The 25,626-nt window shown below is 38.9% G+C and overlaps 1 long non-coding RNA gene across 1 annotated transcript in view; it reads left to right on the top strand.

Moving 5' to 3' along the window:
- Positions 1 to 24,429, top strand: part of LOC129527950 (uncharacterized) — a 67,968-nt gene extending 43,539 nt beyond the window's left edge. Inside the window, exon 3 of the long non-coding RNA XR_008673056.2 lies at positions 22,678 to 24,429. This is a non-coding gene — a long non-coding RNA (uncharacterized lncRNA). The remainder of the gene's footprint in view (positions 1 to 22,677) is intronic.
- The last annotated feature ends 1,197 nt before the right edge of the window (positions 24,430 to 25,626 follow it).

Consider the following 25,626-nt stretch of genomic DNA (forward strand, 5'->3'; position numbering starts at 1 on the left):
ACTCAGATTCTGTATTTGCAAATTCACCTACTGGCTAAAATATATTTGTAACACCTAAATCAATACAGCACATTTGCAGTCATTTGCAGACATGCACAAAGTGATAAAAAATTTGAGTCACTCACTGGTTTCCAGTGAGGCTCCCATTCCCAGCTGGGTTCAAAAAAGGGGATGCTCTGGCTTCTTGTTTCAGCTCCTATGAAGAGTGGATGAGGATAGAGATCAGGAGCAGTGCAGTGCTGTGTAAGAGGGTTTCAAGTCTGGGGCAGATGCATGGTGCGCACCTGTTAGTGGGGCCTCAGATAACTCACTCACTTCTGAACCTCATCTTCTTCTTTGTAAAATAAGGAAAATAGAACCTACCAGGAAGAGCTGTTTTTAAGATTTAAGATTATAATCTATGTGAGATATATGCGAGCACGTATAGTCATCCCTCGTTCCCCGTATCCATGGAGGATTGCTTCCAGGACTTCCCCACAGATGACTAAGTCCCCGGTATAAAAATGGTGTGGTTACATATAACCTATGCATGTGCTTTTATATACTTTAAATCATCTCTAGGTTACTTATAATACCTAATACAACACAAGTGCTATGTAAATAGTTGTATTTTAAAATATGTACTTTTATGTTGTATTTTTTACTTTTTAAAAATATTTTCAGTCCTCAGTTGGTTGAATCTGTAGATGTACAACCTGGGGATGTGGAACTCATGGATACAGAGGGCCAACTCTATATGTGTGTGTTTATAAATATAGACAGAGATATAGTTGTAGATTTCAGTATTTTGCTAATTCAGTGTTTGCAGCAACTTCATAGAATATAACCACTACAAATAATGAGAATCTACTGTATCTTTAAGTAAGATATTATTTAAGTTGTTTGATTTAGGCTTAGGAAAATGGCATCATACTGTATGAAATCTTGTAAAAAATTTTTCCCACAGTATTATTTGTGAGATTCTACATAACGTGCATAGTCCTAACTCAGTCATTTTTCCTGCTGTATAGTACTCCAGTGTCACAATGTATTCGCAGACTTGCTTATTAATGGCCTTTGAACTGTTCAGATAGTATTTTTGGTCTTACGGTGTGTTGAATGACCATTCTTGTAGATGTGCCAGGAGTTACCTAAGGGATATGTCCGGCAATAGAGTTATGGGTTAGTTAATAATGCCAAATCATTTCCCGGTGTTGTAGAACCAATGCATACACATGCTCCAGAGCATATAAGAAATTCCTTTGTCTGTATCCTCATCAGCACTAGATATTATCAAACTTCCCAATTGTTTCCCAATCTCTTAGATGCAAAATAGGATCTCATTTGGGTTTTAATTTGCATTTCCTGCCTACTAATCAGTTATATATACATTTTTCAAGTATATGTTAATCACTTGCATTTCCTTTACCCTAAGGTGTCTATTTCTGTCATTTACCCAAATTTTTTCCTGGGCTATATTTCTCTCATTGATTTCCTACCTTTATCCTTTATTCTCGATACTAAACTCTTGTTGGTTTATATATTGGAAATCTCTTTTCTAAGTTTGGAGTTTATCTCTCTGCTTTCTTTATGATAACATTAGATAAACAGAAGTTTCTAACTTTAGTCTTATTCTTTATTTCAATGGTCCCAGCACTTTATTAGGTTTCCCATTCTGCCCATTCTGTGTAATTACAACACAGAAATGCCAACACAGACCAAGAGTCATACCGCCAAGGTACTCCCCAGGAACTTACTGGAAGGCAGCCCTCTGGTGGAGAGGCCATCACAGTCTCTACTGCTCAGAGAGAAGAAAAACTTACTTGAATGACTGAAAAATATACTTCAGAAAAATTTTTTCAATCAGATTAGCAAACCCAGTTGTGTAGCTACCTTTAATGACCCCCAAACCATCCTGTTCCTCAGCTGATTTAGCTTCCTGGAATGCCTTTCTCATTCAGCATTGCCCCTGCCACTCTTTTTGTTGCCTTTCTGCCCACTCCATCAAATCCATTTTCTTGGGGCTTTACTGACAAGGAATAAACTGATGACTGTAGCTCTTTTCACTTTTTAAAGTTTCCCTTAGCACTGTCATACCCATAAGCCTGTCAACATTAAGTTTCCCAGTTCTGAGGGAAAAAGCAACATTCTTCACACTTATGTAATCCTAATTTCCAGTAATTCTTCATGTGGGTGTGTTTTTTAAAAAAGATTATTTTAAGTGCTGACTTAAGATTTTCCTAGAATTTATAAGCAAGCTGCGCTATAATATAAAAAAGGAGCTGGGAAGTTTAGCAGGCCAGAGGGACAGTTTCCTTAAAAGACAAACAAACAAACCAAAAGCCCCTCACATGTGATTACCTCTTCCCTTTTGCAGTGTGACTTGCTGAGGCAAGTGTGAACCCAGCTTAAGACCGTTCCTACCACATGACACCTCAAGAGCTTCTATCTACCATCTACACAGAGGTGGGCAGATGAATGTTCCCCTTAACCTGAGAAAGTCCCTCCGGGTTTCTAGACTGCATGGGTTTGAGAACAGCTTGGCACATAGTACCAGAGATGCTGAGAAAGGGGGAAAAATGGCTCAAAAAACCAGTTCATCATCTCACAGTAAACCCCCACCTGAGGGGATGCTTCCCTTCAGCCTGTCTGGGAGGTAGTGTTTATAGAGGCACAGCTCATGTTTTCCAGAAGAATAGATCTTCCCTTGTCCTCCAATATTCTCTCCCTCTGGAAAATTATTTATGGTCCGATGTGTTGAAACAATAAACATGGGTGCACGGCTGGGGGCATGGGGGAAGGAGGGGTGTAGGATAGGAAAGGGGTTTCCCAGCTTTGTGTGAGAAGTGAAAAGGAGGTGGCAGCTTTCACAGACCAATTCGAGCCCTTTTCTTCCTGCCAGAGTGCAAGTGCCAGCTGAGGCCCGACACCTTTTCTTATTGTGTGAAGACAGGAAGGAGATCTCTCAATTATCTTCAAATTAACTGCCTCTTGCCATTATCTGCTCCCTGAGGACCAATCAGAGCGTGTGTTTGAAAAAACTGGGAGTCAGCCTACCACTTCATCCACTCTCTGGGACCCCTTCCTGCCTACCCCCTCCCACACACCCAGCCAAAATCATCTGTGCTGCCATTTCTCATGACAAACTTTAATGCTTTAATTAGGAGGCATCTGCGTGTCCACTCTTCACAAACACCATATGGTGCTCAGTATGAAATATGTTTCATTTTCATGAAGGCAAAGCCTTAGGAAAGGGTAGCGTTTTGAATATCAATTGTTGTTTCCACATTGGGTGAAGAATAAATTTGCTGTGCTTTAAGAGAGACAACAGTGTTGAAAAAAATGAAGGGGTTTGTTCTCTACCTGGCAAAACTTGGAGGAAAAATGTCTTATGTTGGAACAAAGCAGAATTTTACTTTTAAGGCTCAGAAATTCAGAGCCTTTTAGAAGTGTGTTGCAAGAATCTTCTAAACATTCCAAGGATTTAAGATAAGAGATGTGCTGAACTAAAGTTTCAGATTTTAAGCAGAATGGTAAAATAGCCATCTCTTTCACAATGAATCGTTAGAAAATGTGGGACCCAGTCTTAGAATGCTGAAAAGGCACCCACTTAGCAAAGCATTCTGCCTATACTTAGGAGAATGGCTTTTCAAGGGCATACTTTACAGGGAAAATTAACTACTTTGCTTCTTTGACAGCCATTGACTGACTTGAGAAATATGGCCCAATGGGATATAGTCTTTGGATTTGTTTTCTTTTCAAATATTGCATCCTTGAAATAACAAATCTAAGTTTTTCAAAGTTCACATTTTTTTTCTAAAATTCAAGGGCTTCAATGAGGCCAAGTTTCAGAATCCTTTCTCCAGTGAGGAACGGGGGAGATACAGGCCAAATTCCAACATGGGCCTTTTCCTGCTTTTATGCAAATCACTCAACATGCAAATGATTAAATAATTAAACCATTATGCTGTTTAAATAAGCCATGTATATTTTCTTCATTGCTCAGACCAGCTACCATTCTTTTGTTGGAGCAATAGGAAAGGGTTAGGAAAAGTCCCCGTGGAGAGTGAGGGATTGGACCAGAAAGGGCTATAATTAGTCATTTTTGTTTAAAATAAATAAAGCAGTTGATGCTATGGAGTGAACACCAATCCCCTGTCCCCAAATGAGGGGACTGGTTTCTTTCTTCGTTGTCACCAGGACCCCTGTTCTTCACTCTGGCCGGGTGTCAGTCACCTCAGTTTTCTGTTAGACTCGACTACATAATTATGAGCTACCACATGTGGCTTCTGAGACACAACTTTAATTATCCAAACTCTAGCACACAACAGACTCTGAATTGAGTGAACAAAAGCCTATTAGAAGGTGATCCCCTGTGGCCACATTGTAATTATTGTCAGGGGCCATGGTGGCTATGGAATTATCTCTGCAATATCTCGCTAACCTTCTATGCTAGAGTCACGTGAATGATGATTTGTGCCATAATCTCATTTCCTTTAATGGTGTGACACAGAAAATAAAGGGGCAGTGGGAGGGTGGAGTAGGGGGGTGCTGCCTGGCTCTGGCACGAAACTCAATTCAGAAGGCCACCACAGATGTGCAAACACAGAACATCCAGCAATTACTGCTATGATAGCCTCTGTCCTCACACCCAGCAAGCAAGGAGCTGGGAACAGTGGGGCGTTACTACTCACAAAGCTAGCAACTGAGGCACCCAGCAAGAGCAGCAAAGGCCCCTGGAGAGGAAAATAAATAGGAACCACCCAGTGATGTGGCTTCTTTTCCAAAGATTTTCATAAACGCATAAAGGATTATTCCACTGCAATGGAAAGTTAAAAGACACTGACATGATGCTCATGGACCTTTTCTATACTATACCTACGAATGCTTTACCCCCACAAGCTGCTCATATTTTATTCTTTGGACTCCTTGAGTAGTACATTTTGCAATTCAGTCCAGCTTTTTAACTTCTTTACAATGTGCAGTAGACTGGTCAGCTTCTGTTCAGAACCCTCAAGTCAGCTTGATCATGCAACTGTTAAAGGAACATGGAGAGAAAAAGTATTAGGTTCAAAAACTGCTATTTCAATTGCTTGTTGTTGTTGTTTGTTTTTTTTAGAGATCGAGTCTTGCTCTGTCACCCAGTCTGAAGTGCAGTGGGGAGATTCTGGCTCACTGCAACCTCCATTTCCCGGGGTTAAATGATTCTCCTGCCTCGGCCTTCAAGTAGCTGGGATTACAGGCGCATGCCGTCATGCCTGGCACATTTTTTTTGTATTTTAGGAGAGACAGGGTTTCACCGTGTTGTCCAGGCTGGTCTTGAACTCCTGAGCTCAGGCAGTCCGCCCACCTCAGCTTCCCAAAATGCTGGGATTACAGGCATGAGCCACCGTGCCCGGCCCTTCAATTGCTTCTTTAACAAAATTGCTTTACTGGCTTTCTTTGTATTTTATTGGCTGGACAGATAATGATTTAATCACAGCATAGCCTCCTACATTACAAACATAGGAAAGTTCTGGTTTGTCACCATAGAACTTAATGACTAAACGGTATCATCATATTATCACAATGTTTTTTTCTTTCCTGCAGTTCTAATATTTTTCTCAGACCTAATATGTTCTTGGAAGATGTACTTGAACACACTTACCTCCGTCCCAAGATAGCTTCTCTTCATGATTTATCTGTGTCTGTCATCGCTTCCAAATTGGCAAACAGAGGCATTCAAGGACATGCATAATGTGGAAATTCAGCGTATGAATTTCATTTATTTTCCCTTACTTCCACATGCCACATAAGCTTTCTAAACTAAATGCTAAGCGTTCCTTATTTCCCACCTTGCTGGGTTAGTGTGCTCTGTTCCCTCAGACAGGAATGTTCTTATTTATTTCCCATCCCACCCCTGATTACAACATCCTACGCATCCTTCCTGGACAATCTCAAGTACAGCTTACCTCTGCTTATTTTCCAAGGGGCTGTAGTTCTCACCTTCTTGGAACCTAAACAGCATTTTCTTTAGCATGTTCACCTCTCTCAGCACTTACTACCTCATTCCACCATGTATTATAATCACCTGGGTGTTTCTCGATATCTCTTTCCAGAGAGTAAGCTCCTAAAGGCAGAGATGAGGAATTACTCATCAGTTATGCATTCATTCAACCATCTATCCATGCAATAGATATTTGTCCATTTTTGGCCCAAGAACATTTATTGAGCATCTGTTAAATTCTAGGGATTGTTTCAGGCAATGAGGGTCCAAGGTTAAGAAAGACTAGGACACATTTCTCACAGTCCCTATCATCAGGAACTTAGAGTTTAGTAGAGAGAAACATCTACAGTATCATTTAGAGTGTCAGTGTTCAGAAAGGAGTGATCCTCAGTGAAGCCATAGCCAGCTCAGTGCCAAATTTGTGGCAGCTCCTCCTATTTGTTAAATTTGGTCAGAGGTAAACTGAGTAAGCCCAACTCCCCCCAAACTCATTTTTGAATATGAATAGCTTTACCTAAATGTGCTAAGATGTGTTATCCCTGATGATTCCTAAACTGGACATTTTCAGGGATATATAGCTTCAGCAATTCCTATCATTCAAAAAGGCAAAAGACCCAGCACAAACTCTTCATGCATAAAACCTTCAGAGATGCTTTCTGGAAGCACATTCAGTAACATGAGTTGGAAGGTAGCAAGGAGTAGGGGAGGGGAAGCTTTAAAAATTGCTCCTTGAGAATATTCTGGTCCCTTTCTTTCGGCTGACAACTCCAATGTCAGCATTTTTGGTGTCAGACCAGGGAAGTCTTCGCAGAGGAGGTACCCTTTGATCTGCATCAGAATGATCAAAGTTCATCTAAATATCCATGGTAGGAAAAGTAAGTTGCTGGATTAATATCACCACTTTGCCTCATGCTATCTTTCATCTCTATCCCTACTCTCTACAAGATAGAGGTTATCTGTTTAAAATTGCTTTGATATCTTATTGTTTTATACAATTCTTCCCACTGAAATTTAAAGCTGCAGATAGAAAAAAACAAATGCAATATGAAAGCTGGAATTTAGTTAGTAGTAATGTTACCAATGTTGATTTCTTGGTTTTGACATATGTATGACACTTCCTATGTAAAGGGAAATTGGATGAAAGGTACAGTGTTTCTCTGCATTATCTTTGGAACTTTTTTGTAAATCCAAAATTATTCCAAAATAAAAATGTATATAAACAATAAACAAATATACCTCTCCTAAGTAGTCAATGATAAACAGGAATATTTGTTTTGTTTCCAAATATCATTTGCAAACAGGAAACAAATATGCCTTCCCCTTGCCCATATCGGTCCCCGTTTATGCTCTCATACATTCTTTCCTCAAGCTGATCTGATGATGCAAAGCATGGGCCCGCTCACCCCATCTGTAACCTCTTGAGCTCTTGAACTCTCTGAATGCAATTATAGGTCAAAGTCTTCTTGATTGGATTGGAAGAGGTGGCCCAAGTGACATTTTGCCTTGAGGCGCTAATAGTGACATAGGCTATCCCTGGGGTTCTGACCACAGCTCTGTCATTAGCCAGCTACCATTGTTTTGTTAATCTAATGCATGGTTCCATAGGAAATAACAGAGTAAAGGCTTATTAAAGGTGAAGGCTTCATCCATTAAAATGTTCTTTGTCCTTAATGAAGGTCAGTAGAAGACGGATTGTAGGAGGAAATCTTGCTTTCTGCTCACCCATATGTCTTAATTAATCACCATGTCAAGCAAGTCCTCAGACTGGATTTCTGTTTGCCCTTATTCTTTAAAAGTTGTTGGAGCAGCGGTTACTGAAACAAACTCAGTGCACTCTGCCATCAGAACACCGTGTGCTGTACAGCATCCTCCAACCTATGTATTTGAATTTATTTTCTGAAATATTTTGAAGTATGTTTTTCTTTTAATCTCTAATTTCACTAAGACTTTTAGATTTGCACTTGTCCAATATGGTAGCCACTAGTTACATACGGTTATTGAACACTTAAAATGTGGCTAGTATAAATTGAGAGATGCTGTAAGTGTAGTTTGCTCACTGGATTTCAAAGACTTAGTACAAAAAAAGGAAAATCTCATTGATAGTTTTTGTATTGATTACATGTTAAAATTATAATATTCTTAAAATGTATTGAGTTAAATAAAATGTATTATTAGATTTTATTTCACCTGCTTGTTTTTCCTTTTTTTGATGTGGCTAGTAGAAAATTTGGAACTGCCTATGTGACCCAAATTATATTTTTGTCAGTTAACAAAATTCCCTTAGAGGATCCAGCAAAATATGTTTAGTGACTGCCTGGAACTACCTACCTTCTTCAAAAACCTATTTTAGACCTGACTTACAGGCAGTGGGGACATGGTACAAAGTGATTTTCCTTCATTCTCCATGACATAGTAAGTTAATAAAACTAGACCTAGTTGTTCCACTTGGCTCACAGTAAAAAAAAAAATTATGCAATTGAGAATCTACATGCCACTAAACTCTTAGAGGATCATGAGCTGTTTTAGGCATTGGAGATGCATACGAGATACCATCTCTCTGTAGGCCATTGGTTCTTTTCCTTGCTTGATCCTTTCTTTCCTCCTACCTCCCCAGATATTTACCACCTACTTTGACAGCTTCTTCTAATGTGTTTCCAAATGACCTTTATCTTTTATAATAGAGCCTCTGCAGCTTGACTGAGAGCTTCTTGAAGACAAAGCCTATATCTTAGTCATTGCCCTGTATTGCTCCCTCTAAGGACCAGGCACTTAATGAGTTGCTCTATTTGATATATATCAAAGGAATAATAAGAATAGGATCATTTATTGAACACTAATATATGTCTGATCTTTTTTATAGATGCTTTTCCTGTATTCTGTCATGGAACTATTAGGTAGATACAAAATCACCTATATTTTACATTTGAGGAAATTAAAGGTTGACTTGATAAGGTGGAGTTCATGCTCAGCCTGTGGTGAAAGCATAGAAAGATTGAAACTGATTCTGGAGAGTCCTTTCAACAAGAGCACTGGTCCCTAGAAACAAAGAGCCACATTCCAGCCTTTCCATCTGCTACTCTCATTCTGGAAAGATGGTTGGATGAACACTAAGTTATTTAATTTAGATAACAATCTGTCCCACACATCCACACACCAAAAACACACGTTGATGGCCTGTTCTGGTGGAGCTGCTTAACATGGCAGCCCCATCCTCTGGAGTGAGAACAGGCTGAGGCCTCCACCCATGCCTGTGCCCAGAGTGCTAACTGGCTGGCTCATCCGGGCAAGCTCAAATCTTCATCAACCACTGTGACTGGGGACAGTCATGTCACTCATTGTTCTTGGCGAACATTATGACTTGGGCTATTTCTTGCAGCTGTGGGTTGATGTTTCCACAGTCTACTTGACAACTTAGAACAGAACATCTGGGAAAAAAACAATAACAGACACATGGCATTACTGAAACTCTCTTCTCCTAAAGAGTTATAGGCAAAGGGTATATAGTGGTGGAGTGAGGAGGAGACCCAGGGAGGGTCAGGGTAAGAGGCAGACAGTGAGCATCAGGTGAAATGGTAAAACGTCCACGGAGGGTCACAGGTGATATGATTCTAGTTCTGGCTCTGATGTCAATTAGTTTTATGACCTTAATTCACCTTACCAGAGTCTCAGTTGTTCATCATTAAATTAATGAGGTGATTTTGTCCCTAGAATTCATCAAAGAAACTACAACAGCATATTAAATGCTATTGTAAATATATTTCCATTTTCCAAAAAAAGGGCAAGTGCATAAACTGAATTCCCCCCTGCCAATCCTCTTCCCTGTAAATAGTACATGGAACATGTTACTGCCAGGGAAACTCATTAGAAGCAGTATAAACTCAGAGCAAGTAGTACATACATGTTTATACTTCAACCAGCCAACATAAGGCATTAACATGAAGGTTGGGTCAATTTTCTAAACTGTAGAAATGGCTTCCTGGCTCTTGAGGTACAATGTGAAACAGTCTCCCAAATGATCATGGGTCTGTAGGAGCTTGGCTTGTCATTCATAACAGCAGTTTTTGAAAATTTCTTTCTCCAGTAGCAATTAAATTTTAAACTGTGCATCGTTTATGAGATATTTTCTGCTTCTAGCTGAATCCTATTAACCATAGAACACAAAAAGACTATCGCTCACAAGATCTAATCCCTCACAAGATCTGAAATAAGAGCACAATGCAGCTGTCCCAAACTTTTAAAACATCGCTTATAAGTAGCATGTATACAATAATTTCTTTCCTGTCTACATAAAGTTTCTGGTGAGTGTGCATTTCTAGGTCTCATGGGAATACAGATGAGTTTGGAGAACACATAATATGAAGCACTATATTTGAATTGTCTGGGATATTCAGTTCTTTCACAAAGCATGGCTATTTGTAAATGTTAGCATCTAATTTTAGATGTGTCTTTCTAATTTGAAATAGTAAGCCCTTTGGGCATCAACCATGACTAATTGTATGTTTTGAAGAGGACTTAGTGCATGGTTGGTGCTCAATAAATGTTAAATAATGAAAATATTAACAATAATCATATTTTTTGAGCACTTTGAGCAGAGACTGCTCCTAAATTATGTTTCTGTGGACAGCTCAGTGCATTGTTGGCAGGCAAACAACATGGAATGATAACAACACCAAATGGTCCTCTTTTATTTTCCCAGAAATAAAAGGGGGATTTAGTGACACTTAAGCTGATTTTAGGGTTTGTAGGAGGTAGATAATGGCTTCCCAAAGATGTCTATGTTCTAATCCTTGGAACCTTTCAGTATGTTAGGCTACAGGACTGTAGATGGAATTAAGGTTGCTAATCAGCTGGCTTTGAGATGGGGAGAGGAGCCTGGACTATCCAGGTGAAATCAATGCAGTCACAACGGTTCTTATGAATAAAAAAGAGGCAGATAGAAGAATCAGATGGATCGAAGAGAGATTTGAAAATGGTGCCCTACTGGCTTTGACAATGAAAGGAGGTGCCATGAGCTAAGGAATGCAAGTGGCTTCTAGAAGCTGAAAAACGATTCTCCCCTAGAGCCTCCAGAAGGAACACAGTCCTGCTGACACCTTGATTTTCGGACTTCTGATCTTCAGAACTATGAGATAAAAAATGTGTGGTGTTTTAAACCACTAATTTTGTGATAATTTGTTACAGCTATGATACAAAACAAATACAAGGTCTTATTAGCATAGACACATGGACTATCATTGATAGTGGTTTTATGTGCTCTGAGTACAACTTGGAATATTTCTCAGCATTATGTCAAAAAGACAACAGGAAAATCAGAATACAAAATCTCAGATTTCTAAGATCATCATTATTCAGAAGTGTGTACATGAATGATGGAAGCCCAGGAGACAATGTGAATAGTTGTTTAAGGCCTGTGAAGTTGTAATTTTTTCCTTTTTTGAAAGTCCCTTCAATGCTGTCCTAACAGTTTTAATAATATAGTTTGTAAAAAAAGAAAACTCGTTTTTTTAGAAATGCACATGTGGACTAGTATTTTCAGACAGATACACTTCCCAAAAGCTACGCGATCACATGTAGTTCTTAGAGAATATTTTGTTTTCCAGATCTTCAACTTCTGCCTGTACTTTTTCCTAAAATTTAACTTGCTCCAAGAATGAGAACATGCCTGTATCTCCCAAAGCCCTTCTCTGGTCTGTATAAAAGAGAGGCCAACTGCTCACACATCTCGAATCTTACTCTGGGTCCTGGTAGCAGTGATAAGGCTTTCCCAGAGCACCAAACAAAGGGGATACATTCTTTGGGCACCAGAAACCCCTAGGGCTCCAGTCTTCCCCAGCTGTAGGGGCATTTTGGCCCACACCTGGATGTCCTAAACTCAGATCTATGGTGGAACAGTTTGATAGAATAATGACTTTTTATTACTTTTCTTCTTCTGTCCCCCAGCTATGGTCAGAATACCTTATTTCCAAGGAAGAGTTCCAGGGCCCCAAACCAAAGAGCACAGAAAAATACTGAACTCCAGAAACAGCTTTTCCCCCATCCCATATTTAAATAAAAGTTATAATTTTCAGCTATTCTCAAAGTCTTCCCTGGAATGTCACGACCCTAAAAAGAAAAACACAAATAGTCAAAATAGCATAGACTTCTGTGTTTATTCTTTCAAATGTAAATGGAGTATTTTCTGCGTTACTATGATCTTCAAAATACACTAGAAAACTCTTGGATAATTTTAATAATTTTTTCACATTGGATGTATATGCTTAATAAGATATCTAAAATATATTTTATCGAATTATATCATGAGCTATATATCCAAACTATGGTCATCTTTTGTCTTATTTCATCTAATGTTAAATATTTTCTATCTCATATTTCCAAAAAATTAATTATATGCTAGCTGCCAAATAATTAGCTTTTACTGGTATATACTTCTCTTTCATTAAATATAAGGGTGAATGTCTAATGAAATTAATACAGCTATTTTTTGATACATGATTCTACCTTTTCTCCTAAAACTAAAAGTCAGAGTTTGAGACACACATGCACATAAGTTTACCAAAAATTATGACAATTACCAATAAATTTTTGGAACTCCTTGTGTCATATATAACTTATTATCTTACCTACAAATTACCTTGCATTATTATCAATTAGAACAGCATAAGGCTGGGCGCAGTGGCTCATGGCCTGTAATCCCAGCACTTTGGGAGGCCAAGGTGGGCGGATCATGAGGTCAGGAGTTCAAGACCAACCTGGCCAATATAGTGAAACCCCATCTCTACTAAAAATACAAAAATTAGCTGTGTGTGGTGGCAGGCCCCTGTAATCCCAGCTACTCAGGAGACTGAGGCAGAAGAATCGCTTGAACCCAGGAGGTGGAGGTTGCAGTGAGCCGAGATCACGCCACTGCACTCCAGCCTGGGCGACAAAGCGAGATTCTTTTTTTTTTTTTTTAAAGACATATTCATAATTCTGTATTTACATTATAAAAATGAGCTAATTATATTTGTCATCATTTTAATCTTGACCTGACTTGTCTTACAAGATGCATTTCATAATTTCTCGTTAGATCTTATAATATTTGATAAAACATATTAACATGTTTGTTGAAAATTGAAGTCATACTTTTTTTGACAGGAAGTAATTCTAATTTGGCTAATTTGTTGGAATGTTAATTTGGACTTTGCCAATTAGAGTTCATGACCAACATTTCCCATAATTAAATGAGTTTGTAGCTTCAGCTTCTGGAAAAAAAAAATATGTATTTAAAGCATAAGAAAAGAACATTTAGCACAAAAAGGTAGTATTGGCAAAAATATAATAAAGCCAGTAATATATTCCTAACTTAAAATATATATATAGATATATATAGTGAAATAGAGTGCCTCTAAGTGAAAGAATAAAAGTTTAGGCCAGGTATGATGACTTGATGGCTCACATCTGTAATCCCAGCACTTTGGGAGGCCAAGAAAAGGATAGCTTGAGCCCAGGAGTTCAAGAGACCAGCCGGGCAACATCGTGAGACCTCATCTCTACTAAAAATAAAATATAAATTTAAAACAAAATTGGTTGGGTGTGGTGGCATGCGCCTGTAGCCCTAGCTACTTGGAAGGCTGAGGGGAAAGGATCACTTGACTGCAGGAATTCAATCCTGCAATGAATTATAACTATGCCACTGCACTTCAGCCTAGGCAACAAAGGGAAGACCTGTCTCAAAAAGTTCAACTGATGGTCATTTAATAAATTTTGGTATGTTTTTGATATACGGGACTTAGCAGAAATTGAGACAGCAGATGGCTATAATGCCAAATTATTTTGCAAGCAAAGTGGTTTCTAATCCTTGATTTGAACAGAACTGAAGTACCTAATAAAGTTGTCAGCTAAATTATCCTTAAATATAAATTTTGATGATAGATCATTATGTGATTTTTTTTTTTTTTGGCTCAGGAAAAGTTCAAAGAAGTGAAATGTGATAAAGTTCTTCATTATCTCCTTATTTGTATGAAGAAAACTTCTCAGGTGCAGTGGCTCATGCCTGTAATCCCAGCACTTTGGGAGGCCAAGGCAGACAGATCACCTGAGGTAAGGAGTTCAAGACCAGCCTGGCCAACATGGTGAAACCTCGTCTCTACTGAAAATACAAAAATTAGCTGGGCATGATGGTGCAAGCCTGTAATCCCAGCTACTTGGAAGACTGAGGCAGGAGAATCGCTTGAACCTGGGAGATGGAGGTTGCAGTGAGCCAAGATGGTGCCATTGCACTCCAGCCTGGGTGACAGAGTGAGACTTCATCTCCAAAAAAAAAAAAGAAAGAAAATTTCTCAGTGTTTCCATTTATAAAACTAAAAAGTAGAAATAAAATTGATGTTGGCCTCTATCTTATTCTAGAAATAAGTCACAGAACACATGAAACTACTTAAAAAACAAAACAAAAATTCTGCTCCATTTATTTGATTAGAAGCCACAAATCCTTCAAATGTTTTCTCTTTGTGTCAATTAAATTATTTATAAAATTATGTTATATGTTTAGGTTGTTTTGATCAATTGAATGCTTATAAGAAGTAAAATAATAAGTGAATCTGAAAGAAATTTTTAACCTTTAGAGCAGCTCTGTTCAATAGAATGTCCTGCATCAATACTAACATTTTCTATCTGTATCCACGCATCAACTACTGACTAGCCACTGTGGCTATCGGGCTCTTGTGACTAATATGGGGAAACTAAGTTTTTAACTTTTTCATTTTTGTTCATTTAGATTTAGATAGCAACAGGTGCTAGTGGCTACCATATTGGGATAGTGCAGATTTACAGCCTTATGAATACAGAGAATAAAGCAAATTTCCAGTTCATATGCATATTTTTCTTGTATGTATACAAAAAATGTATGATAGGGGAATAAGTAAAAGAGTTTAAAGACTACTACATTTTTACATAAATACCTTGTATACATTTAGATTAAATCTTGTATGGGTAATAGGTTGAAAATCTAGATTCAAGGGGGAAAAAGATTTAAATTTTCCAAATGTCAGAGTACATCATGCTCATCTAGTATATTTTCTAACTGGATCATGTGAATATTAAATCTTTATAGTATTTAGATTCTTTGGACACAGTTAAAAGAATAATGTAGCAGGCTTTTTTTAATGTCAATATTTATAATGTATAAGGATTATATCCTTAATGTTCACATTTCAGTGATTCCAAGGGACATATTTTTCATTTTAACATCTGTTAAATTGGGGGGTATCTTACAAAAATGGTAAGCATTTATTTTTTCTTAGCTGTTCATAATACTGTGAAAGAAATATATCTTGCAATCAATGGACTATTAGATTCTATGGGATATGACATTTAAACTTAAGATAAAAATTTTAGATATCGACTTGAAAATATGTAGGGGTACATAGTTCCTAAAAATTCTGCAACTATGTGAGCAAAAACATTTGTAGACCAAGGATGTAGATCACTTCCTGCTGAAGTTCAGTGTTTTCATCACAGCTTCTTTGCCTGCACAGAAGAGAGAGTTGCCTAAGCCGGTCGGGAAGGGGTTGGGAATTGGAGCGTGATCATGTAAGAATGTGGGCATCTCAAGAGTGTTAAGTGCAGAGTGCTCAGCACAGCCTGGTCTCAGGAACTGGAAAATTCATCTTCCCAGGACCTCTCATCATTTCTTACGGGCCATGAACTTTCTCCTCTCTGGTTTTCTCTTATATCTGTCCCCACTTTCCTGATTCTCTTAGCAGAAAGCTTTCTCCATTCATCCATCAAGGACCAGATAATAGCCTCAGACCTGAGTCTATGCAGCCTTCCAGCTCCACAGCCCACAGCTGGCTGCTCTCAATTACTCGCTGTTCCCAAACCAAAGAGAGGGTTCTGATTTTTCCAGCTCAGATGAGACGTCCACTCCTGATCTAAACAGTTGGGGCTTGGATGGATACACCATTTATGTAACGCAAACATCGCTGGGGGAGGCGATTAGTGGGTGGAAGCAGTTCCTGAAGATGAGAGCTGTGAGTAGGAAGGCAGCCACAAACATAGCAACGAGGAGCAGCAGTTTCAATAGCTGACATCAACATTGTTCCTACGATTGCTAGGCACCATGCTAATGGCTTCAAATAGATTAACTCATTTAATCCTCAACACAACCCTAGGAATGAGGTTTAATATCCACATATTACAGAGGAGGAAACTGAGGCACAGAATGTTTAACTAATTGCCCAAGGTCGAACATTTGATAAGTGTCAGAGCCTGGCTCTGTCAACCTGTCAAGGTAAACTGCCTCAGCAATTTCATCTCTTTGTCTAGAGACTTGCTTATGACAACTGCACTAAGTATAGAATATTCTGTATCAGTAAATAGTGCCTAATAGGGAAAAATGGTAGCAACCAAAATTTATCATATGACTAAAAGCCATTGGATATTTTGGAAATTAGCAGGCAAGGAGAGAGGAACTATAGCATTTTTAATACCTACTTCACTCCTGGCACTTTATATGTATTATATTTTATACACACTATAGTAGAAGTAAGTATTAAAACCTCATTTTACTATTGAAGGAACTGAAGGTCAGAGGATTGAGTAACTTACCCATGGTCCCACAGCTAAGAAGCAACAGAGTCAGAGTCCTGACTCAGGGCTGACACCCAGGTCTGCAGATTTTCCTGTACATCCCTCTGTCAGATTAGTGTCAAGTCAAATAAGGTGACATGCAAGACAGAGAATAATTCAGTCAATCATGAAACAAACCAAAATGAGAGTCAACTTCCTCAAAGCAAAGACATTTTTTAAATTCACTTACAGATGTGTGCTTGATTAGTCTGATTAAATATATATACTCTCTATATCTTTTTGCCTCTACAAGCATCAATCTAGCTGTTCCTTAATTCTGTTACATGTATTGAAGTTTCTACTGAAACAAGGAAGAGGTTTGTCCAATTCTTTCCCTAAGACATGACTGCTGCATAAAGTTTATTTTTGCTCTGCCCTTCCTTGTAACTGACTCTTTGCCTGTTGATTTAAAATGAATTTTCAGGGGCTCATAGAACAAGAAGAATTTTAACTCTTAAAAATTAACCACAAAGACAGGAACAGATCTTTTTAAAATACCTTGTTTAATATTGGTACACTGTGAGGGGTTAACAAATGAGAAGTAGGGTCCTGTTAGTCTCTTATCATTCTAAGAAACCATCTTGCCATACTTAGCTTGGTAGTCATTGCAGATAGAATGTGCCATCTGTGAATGGAATAAGCACAAACCATTTGAACTCAGGGTACTCCAAAAGCCTTTTTTGAGTTTACTTACATGTTGTATTTTTTATTTGTTCAATCTTGCATTCACTCAGCTCGTAATACACCTGCTCAGCTGTAACTGAGATGGAGATATCTCACCAATAAAGGCAAGACAGGAATTCAGAGCACTGGGTTTAAATGTAAAATCAAAAAGTAGTGGGGCCCACATGTGTGAACGAGCCAGAGGAGAGGTGGCACCTGGCCAGCTGGACTCCCAGTGCAACTGCCTCAGTGGGGAAGCAGCGTGTGCGTGACAGAGTATACCATGTGCCAGATGCTATGCAAGTCTTCACCTGTGTCATCTCATTGAGTGTCCCCTTCACAGCAACCCTTTGAGGGAGGACTTCATAAGCCATGTATTCCAGATGAGGAAACTAAAGCTAAGAGAAAGTAATTAAACTGATTAAACTGAGGGGTTACACAGCTAGCAAGTTGGCTTGGCTATAAGTCAAAATCAGTCCTGAATAACTCCAAAAACCACATTCCTCCTACTTCACCATGAGACCTTCCACTGATACAACCCTCAGGGGCTCGTCAGAGGAATAAGCAACTAAGAATTATTCATCAAAACTTCCTAGAAGAATCCCTGCTTATAGTGTGTTAAATTGTATTTCATTAGCAGAGCTGCATCTCATTCCTGGCCTCCCTGCTTATATGCCCACACATCATTGTGTTTACTCTCTTACTAAGACCCGATTTCCCATACAATAATATTCTAGGGCTTACCCTGCATAGGGGAGGAAAGACATTGAGGGGACTTGAGACTCACTGAAAGAACTAGGTTTTGTAGGAGATCAAGAAGGGGCAAGTCAAAGTAATAGAAGAAAAATTAACCTGAGAAAGGGGGAGGGAACTTTTTCTTCTGCGATATGAAGGAAATATGAGAAAACAAATTTAAAGCCAGACTCTGGGAGGTAGAGTGTTCTTAGAAAGGAATCTCATACAAGAGATATTATGTATGAAAAAACCTTTCAAAAAGATGCTACACAGACATAGGATCTTTGGGCATCTGCCAAGAGTCATAAAAGAAAATCTGGCTCAAGAGATGAAAGTAATATTCTGTAATAATGAGAATACTCACCATGCTGGGCTCCTGTGCTGTGGAAACACTCATTCCAAAGTAATGTTCATGTGTGGGACACTGAGATACACCACCCAGACCTCCCTGAAATAAGAGCTTGTTGTCCCAGCTGCTGGAAGTCTGTCAACAGACAGCCTTCAGCTGCCATCCCTTCAGGCAAGCTGCCTTGCTCACGATCAAGCCCCTCCTGGGCAGCCCATATCTAGTGACTAAGTAGCTTTGGAGTAAGAAGACCTTGCCATCTGGCTCAACTCTGGCAAGACCATTCTAGCTCAAGAGCTCTCATGAGTTCAGGCAGGCCGTCACTGGGCCTGCACCACATTTCAACTTCTTCCTCTACCCAGTTCTGCCTTAGTCTCCTCCTGTGGCAGGCATAGATCCCAAGGACCCTCCTTATAAATATCCTGCACACTAGATTCTATCTCAGAGCCTGCTTCTGCAGCAGCCCAACCTGCAGTAGTACTTTTTATGAGCAAGGGGCCAAGAGCAAAACAGAAAACTGGTGTCCCCCTAAGTCTATTCAGACTATCATAAGACAGCACAAAATTGCTCCTTCTCGGTCTTGGGTAACTGTTTAAGCAGGTCTCTGTTAGCTGAGTTATTACCAAATCAGCCTGTCATACTGCAATGTTCTTCTTTGCAAAGAACTCACATGATTTATTCTTATTTGTAAAACTTTGTGAGATTAGGCTGTTTCATCTTTACACATATTCACTTAACAAGATTTAGTAAACACCTACCCAGGCACTGCACTAAGAACTGAGGGAGTGGAAATGAAAAAAAGTCCCAGCCATTGCCAGGCTCCCAGATGAGAAGAGGGCACAAACTCCAAAACACATGAGACATACAGTGGAAGCCTGAACACAATCTTTTGCGAGTCCACATGATGGCATAATTTGGAGTTTCACGATGGCAGAAGAGGAGGCCAGAATACACAAGCTATTGCCTTCGCTGCAGGCATTTGACCATAGTAATGAGCAATACAGACTCTGGAGTGAGACTATGTGAGTTTGAATCCTGCCTTCATCATCTTCTACTTCTCCCTAGGTAAGCTATGACATAGCCTCCCTGGGTCTCAGTTTGCTCCTCTATGAGGTAGCACTCATATTAATGTAAACCAAAAGTACCTGAGATAGGTCTGAATCAGTTTAGAAAGTTGATTTTTGCCAAGGTTAAGGACACACTCATGATACATCCTCAGGAGATCCTGACATGTGCCCAGGGTGGTGGGGTACAGCTCGGTTTTATACATTTTAAGGAGATATGAGACATCAATCCATACATGTAAGATGTACATTGGTTCAGTCCAGAAAGGCAGCATGACTATCTCATAGGTAGATTAGAGTTTCTAACTGGCAATTGGTTGAAAGAGTTATTATCAATAGAAAGGAATGTCTGGGTACAATAAGAGGTCATAGAGACCAGGGTTTTGTCATACAGATGAAGCCTCCAGGTAGCAGACTTCAGAGAGAATAAATTGTAAATGTTTCTTATCAAACTTAAAGAGTCCGTTCTACCAGTAATTCCAAAAGGGAGGAGAGGGTATAATGAGGCATGTCCAGCTCCCCCTTCCCATCATAGCCTGAACTTGTTCTTCAGGTTAACTTTGGAATGTCCTTGGCCAGGCGGAAGGGTTCATTCAGATGGTTGAGGGGCCTTAGAATTTTAATTTTGGTTTACATTAGTCAGCTTGGGCTACCACAACAATATACCATAGACTGAGTGCCTTAAACAGTGAATAATTATATCTCACTGTTCTGGAGACTGGGAAGTCCAAAATCAAGGTGATAGCCAACTTGGTTCCCCAGTGAGAAATTCTTCTGACTTTCAGATGGCTGCCTTTTCCCTGTGTCCTCACATGGCAGAGACAGGAGAGGGAAGCAAGTTGTCTGGAGCCTCTTCTTAGGGGGGCCCTAATCCCATTATGAGGACCCCACCCTCATGGCTTTATCTAAACCCAATTGCCTCCCCAAAGGCCCATCCACAAATACCACTACACTGGGGGTTAAGGCATCAACATATGATTTCTGCAGGGGTGGGGAGGCACAATTCAGTCCATAGCAGCAGGACAAATAGTGTTTTCCTCACAAGATTGTTGGGTCTTAAATGAGCCAGTATATATAGAGTGCCTAGAACAGTGGCTGCCACATATTAAATGCACTGTTTGTAAGTGCTAGCTGTTATTATTAAAGCCACATAAGCTGAGTCAAAAACTGGGAAAGGTCAAGTGTGTCAAGGCCTCACTTGCTGGGATTATTTCCTTGGGGTCATATTGCTTCTCAATGGAAGGGAGAAAAATGAGCTTATTCTTGAGAATTAAGAATGGGCCTATTTTCATGCAAATATTGGCTTGGAGAGCCCCTTTGCAATCAGTTATTACTAAGGTGAAAATCCTGAACCTCTCTACTCTCTGTGCTTTCATACCTTGCCTCTGCATTCTCATCTTTCACTTGTGATCAAATGCCTAACAATCTCAGAAACATGTCCACTTAGGGGATTACTCTTGTTAAAGAGTATTTAGCTTTTAATCCCACAAGGCACAAGCAGTTTGAAATATAAGACATCATAGAAAAAGAAGTATTTAGCAGGGTTAATCTTGGAGGTGAGAGGTGAAAAGGGGCGAAATGGAATCCAAAGGAAACCCATCTCAATGAAAATATGAGTTTTAAGAGGGGCAAGCAATGGTTAATTTTTTCAGCCTATCAATAGCTCTAGAATGGTGTACAAAAATGTTTTACTCAGCTCCCATACCTTCTTCATAGAGAATACATTGAACTTCAGCTTATTTTTTACTGGAGACAGGCTGCTGGATTAAGTTCTGCATTCAGGAGATGTGGCATTAATGTCCTTGGTTAAGCAAACGGAGATTTCAAAATCCTTTAGGCTGGAAGAACCGGGTCCTTCATCCCTTTTTTAAATTCTTAAGTCTTATTCCTTGCTTGTTTCATTTAGGCTGCTGAATTCATTGGCAATTGTTGACAACTTGACTGTTTTGATTGTTTCCACCTTAGACATTTCCATTGCTGTTAGACTATAAAGTTGACAGCCCAAATCCTAAAATACCTGGTTGGCCCGTTCAATCTATTTCTTTCCTGCTTAGTCCCCCTTTAGAAGGAATGAAGCAAGATGTTGTAATTAGAATGGTGATGAAAAAGTGTGAACATACACTGTCAATAGGGGTGTGGAAGGCACAGGTACTCTCATGCATTTTTTACAATAAGAGCTTTATTGAGATAGAATTCGCATATCATAAATTCATCCTTTTAAAGTATAAAATTCAGTGGGATTTAGCATATTTATAGTTGTAGGAGCATCACCACTATCTGAATTCAGAACATTTTCATCACACCGAAATGAAATCCTGCACCCAATACCAGTTACTCTTTAGCTCCTTCCTTCCCCCAACCCCTGGTGACCATTAATCTATTTCTGTATGGATTTGCCTATGCTAGATATTTCATTATACAGGAATCATATATTCTGTGGTCTTTTGTGGCCTTCTTTCACTTAATATTCTCAAGGCCTCATATATTCTTGATAGAGTATAAATTGGCTCGATATTTGAAGGAAAATGTGTCAATATCAATCAGAACTTAAAGTACATGTACTCAGAAATTTTATATCCAGGAATTAATCTTTCAGAAATACTTCCACAGACATAAACATAGTTATACAAAGACATTTAGTGCAGCATTGACAAAAGATTGGAAAAACTCTAAATTCCATCAGTTAGAGAGGCCTGGTTGAACAGATTGTGGTTCACCTCTGCAGTGGAGTGCTATGCATTCATGCACAGATTGAATTAGTCCTGTATGGAATGGTGTGGAATGATCTCCAGAATTTATTGATAAGTGAACATGAGGGAACAAGACAAGGTACAGAGCAGTGTGTGAAGTTCTATCTATGTAAAAATATGTATATGTTTATGTGTGTATATGTATTTATGTGTGTGTGTGTGTGAGTGTGTGTGCGTGTGGAGAGAGAGAGAGAAACGGAGCAAGAAGAATATCTATCTCCGGTAGGAAGTCTAAAAATGCACTAGCAGTGGTTATCTTCAGGGAGGGAAAATGGGGGTCTGGAGACAGGGAGCGGAAGACAGGAAGGGTATTGTTTGAAATTTACTTACCAAGTACACAGATTCTGAACATTTTAAATAGAGATGTGTATTAGGCAGCTACAAGGGCATATTAGGGTCTGGGGACCACACAGGAAAACCCACAGCCTCTTTCCTGCAGGGTTTTGTGGTCAGTCACAGTGAAGACTGACACCCCTGTAAAGACAAGCTTCAGTGAAACATAAAGATCTATAATTTGAAGCTCAAAGATTTCTGTTCTTATCTTGCCAGAGGCCTGTTTTCACCTGCACAGCATTTCTACCTGCCCATGAAAGGCAGACTTATGCACTTTGATGTCAAAGACCAACCAGAAAGGTAACTTTAGAGATGCTCACCCAAACGCCCCCTGTGCCCTGCCTCTCTTCAATGATCCTGACCTCATCGTACCTTTTGGGAGTGGCTCTGAGTCTGTGTTTCCACCACTGACTCCTTTGAAGAGGATCGTCAGCCTTGGGTCTGGAATGTAGCCCATTAATGTTCCCCTTGACCTTTGGTGGAAACGCTGCCGTTTCCTGTCCTGGTTCCTCATCTTCTCTCATGTGCCTAAACACTGACCCCAAGTGGGAGAGAAGATACAGTCAAGTTCTTCGCCTTGACACTGTTCTCTGCAAAGTCAAAGTCACTTTCAGTCTTGATTTTAACCAGAGCTTATTTTCTCCCACCAGTGTTGGGATGAAAGTCAAAGATGAAGTGAAAGACAGATTGTGTAACTTTTATTTTTAAAAGGGTGTTTAATTTTGGAAGGTATGATTAATATTTCAATACTGCTTATAATGGCTTCATTTATTTTTTTTCAGCCAATAAGAAGTGAGAAATCCTGTCTCCGTAGCCAAAATCTCATATAATTCCTCCCCAGCAATACAGAAGTCTCTCTGTTGCTACCTAGAGTAAAAATGTCAATACACATCATGTATTAAAATTCACCTGTATTTTCTCAACACCTTTTCGATATCTTTCCAAATTGCTTTAGTAATCTCTGGCATCAAGAACTGGTAAGAGTATGTGGCATTTTCCTTCCTGTTTGAGTAACACCTATTAAGAGAGGTGGCAATTAAAATCAAATTGTAATTTTTAAACCTTAAGGGAAGCTATTGCAGTATTGCTAAGAACATTCAGTTACCGGTATGTTAGCTAACACCTACACCCGCTGCGATTAGTGACGAAACAAACTTCTACGGACCTTAAAAAACCAAACGTCTCCTTTAAAATAATCATCCTATGAGTAAACAGTCCTGTTCACACATGTATATGAGATGTCATCCTTTCTTTGCAGTTACAGCGCTCCGCCTTGCCAATGCTGCTGAGCACTGACTCACTCACAGGGCATTTGGAAGGTGGGCGATTTGTTCCTGCAGCATCATTGCACTCCAAATGTGCTGAGAATGGATGTAGCCTCCAATGCTGCCGTGCCAGCTGCAGCTTAGATCAGAGGGATCAGCAGAGGCTATTGTCCATTCCTCAGCAATGCACTTGACCTTGAGAGCTATATAGAATGAAAGGAAACCCACTAAAGCCAAATTCATGTCCTGAGATTTATATCCTTTTTAGGGATCCCACCCCTGGAACGTAATTCAGGTCCAAATCCTCTTCTTCTCCTTTCCAACTGCCACTGCCTTAGAGTAGTGGACTTATCTCCACCTGCACATTTTAGAGTCACCTGGGGCAAGGCAGGGGGCAGACGTTAAAACATACCAGTGTCAAGGTACCATCCCAGAGACTCTAAATTAATTAGTCTGTGTTGTGCCTGAAATGAGTACTTTTTAATACCTCCCTAGGTATTTCTAAAGTACAGCTAGGACTGGAAACCACTGGAGTCCAGCACAAGCCTTTCTCATTTCTTTCCTGGTTTATGGCAAATGCCTCCTGAATGCCCTTCATCTTTTGTGCCTGAGGCTAATCACCTTTAATGTGTTATAATGATTGAATTATTTTTGTATTAATCCATGCTTGATGTAGAACAATGAGAAAATAAAAATGAGCAGAATGAAAAAAACTACAAACTATAATCAGAAAAATGATACAATATTTTGTCTTTCCTACTGGATTTTTTATGTACATAAAATAACTATTTTCAAAAATGATATCCTGCTATAATTCTCTGTAACCTTCTATTCTTTGTTAACAATATATTATGGGTAAATTTCCATGTCAGTAAGTATAGATTCATATTATTTTTAATGGCTACATAGCGTCTGAGTGGGTGGCAGTGCCTTTGTATTTTTTAACCAATCCTTTGTTTCAGGGTTAGGCATCTACATTGTTTTGTGGGTTTTTGTTGTTGTTTGTGTTTTTTTTTTTTTTTGGATTTTGTTTAGCTATTACAAACAACATTGAAATGAGCCATTTGGAAAAAAATTTTTTTGTGAGTTGGCCAACTTCCTTAGGATATATTCCTAAAAGTAAATTTGTTAAATCAGTGTATCTATTAATTTTTAAGAATCCTGACATCTGTTACAAATTAGTCTTCTAAACCACTCATATACAGGTAATACTTAAGAGTCGTCTGTTCTTCTAGTCCTTCACTAGCGCTGGCATTACTGTATTCTTTTTAAATCTTTGTTTAATCTGGTAAGTAAAGAATGATAGCTACGTATTTTAATTTGTTTAGATTACTAGTGAGTTTGAACATTTTTCATCTGTTGTTTTTTGGGAGAAACTTTTGAATATCTCCTTTTGCAAATATTTTATTTTTGTTCTATAAGGCATTTTCTTTTTCTTTTTTTTATGTATGAGTCATTTCTATATCAAGGCTATTGAATATCCCCCAATTTGTCCTTTTTACTTTTCTTAAAACTTTTATCCTTTTAACTTTAGTGGTTTTGTGGTTTACTTTTAAATCTTTATATATTCAAATCTATCCCTCTTTTCTGTGTGGTTTTAACTTTTCGATGCCATATGTTGAAAGCTTTTCCCCAAGTTAAAAGTATATCCTTACCTATGTTTTTTTTCTAGTACTTTTATGGTTTTATTTTTTATGTAATTAAATCTTTGTGGCTAACTCTTAAAGTACAAATATGATCATGCCACTCCCTAAGACCTTTGCCGTCTCCCCATTGTGTATGTGATACAGTTCAAGTGTCCTCATGCCCCACACATTATCTGGTCACCCTTTAGCTTGCATGTCCCTCTCATCTTTGCTCATAGAGCTCTTTTTTCTCTGCAATACTTTTTTCTCTGCAA

This window comes from Gorilla gorilla, chromosome 19 (assembly GCF_029281585.2).
Source record: "Gorilla gorilla gorilla isolate KB3781 chromosome 19, NHGRI_mGorGor1-v2.1_pri, whole genome shotgun sequence".
Classification (NCBI taxonomy): domain Eukaryota; kingdom Metazoa; phylum Chordata; class Mammalia; order Primates; family Hominidae; genus Gorilla; species Gorilla gorilla.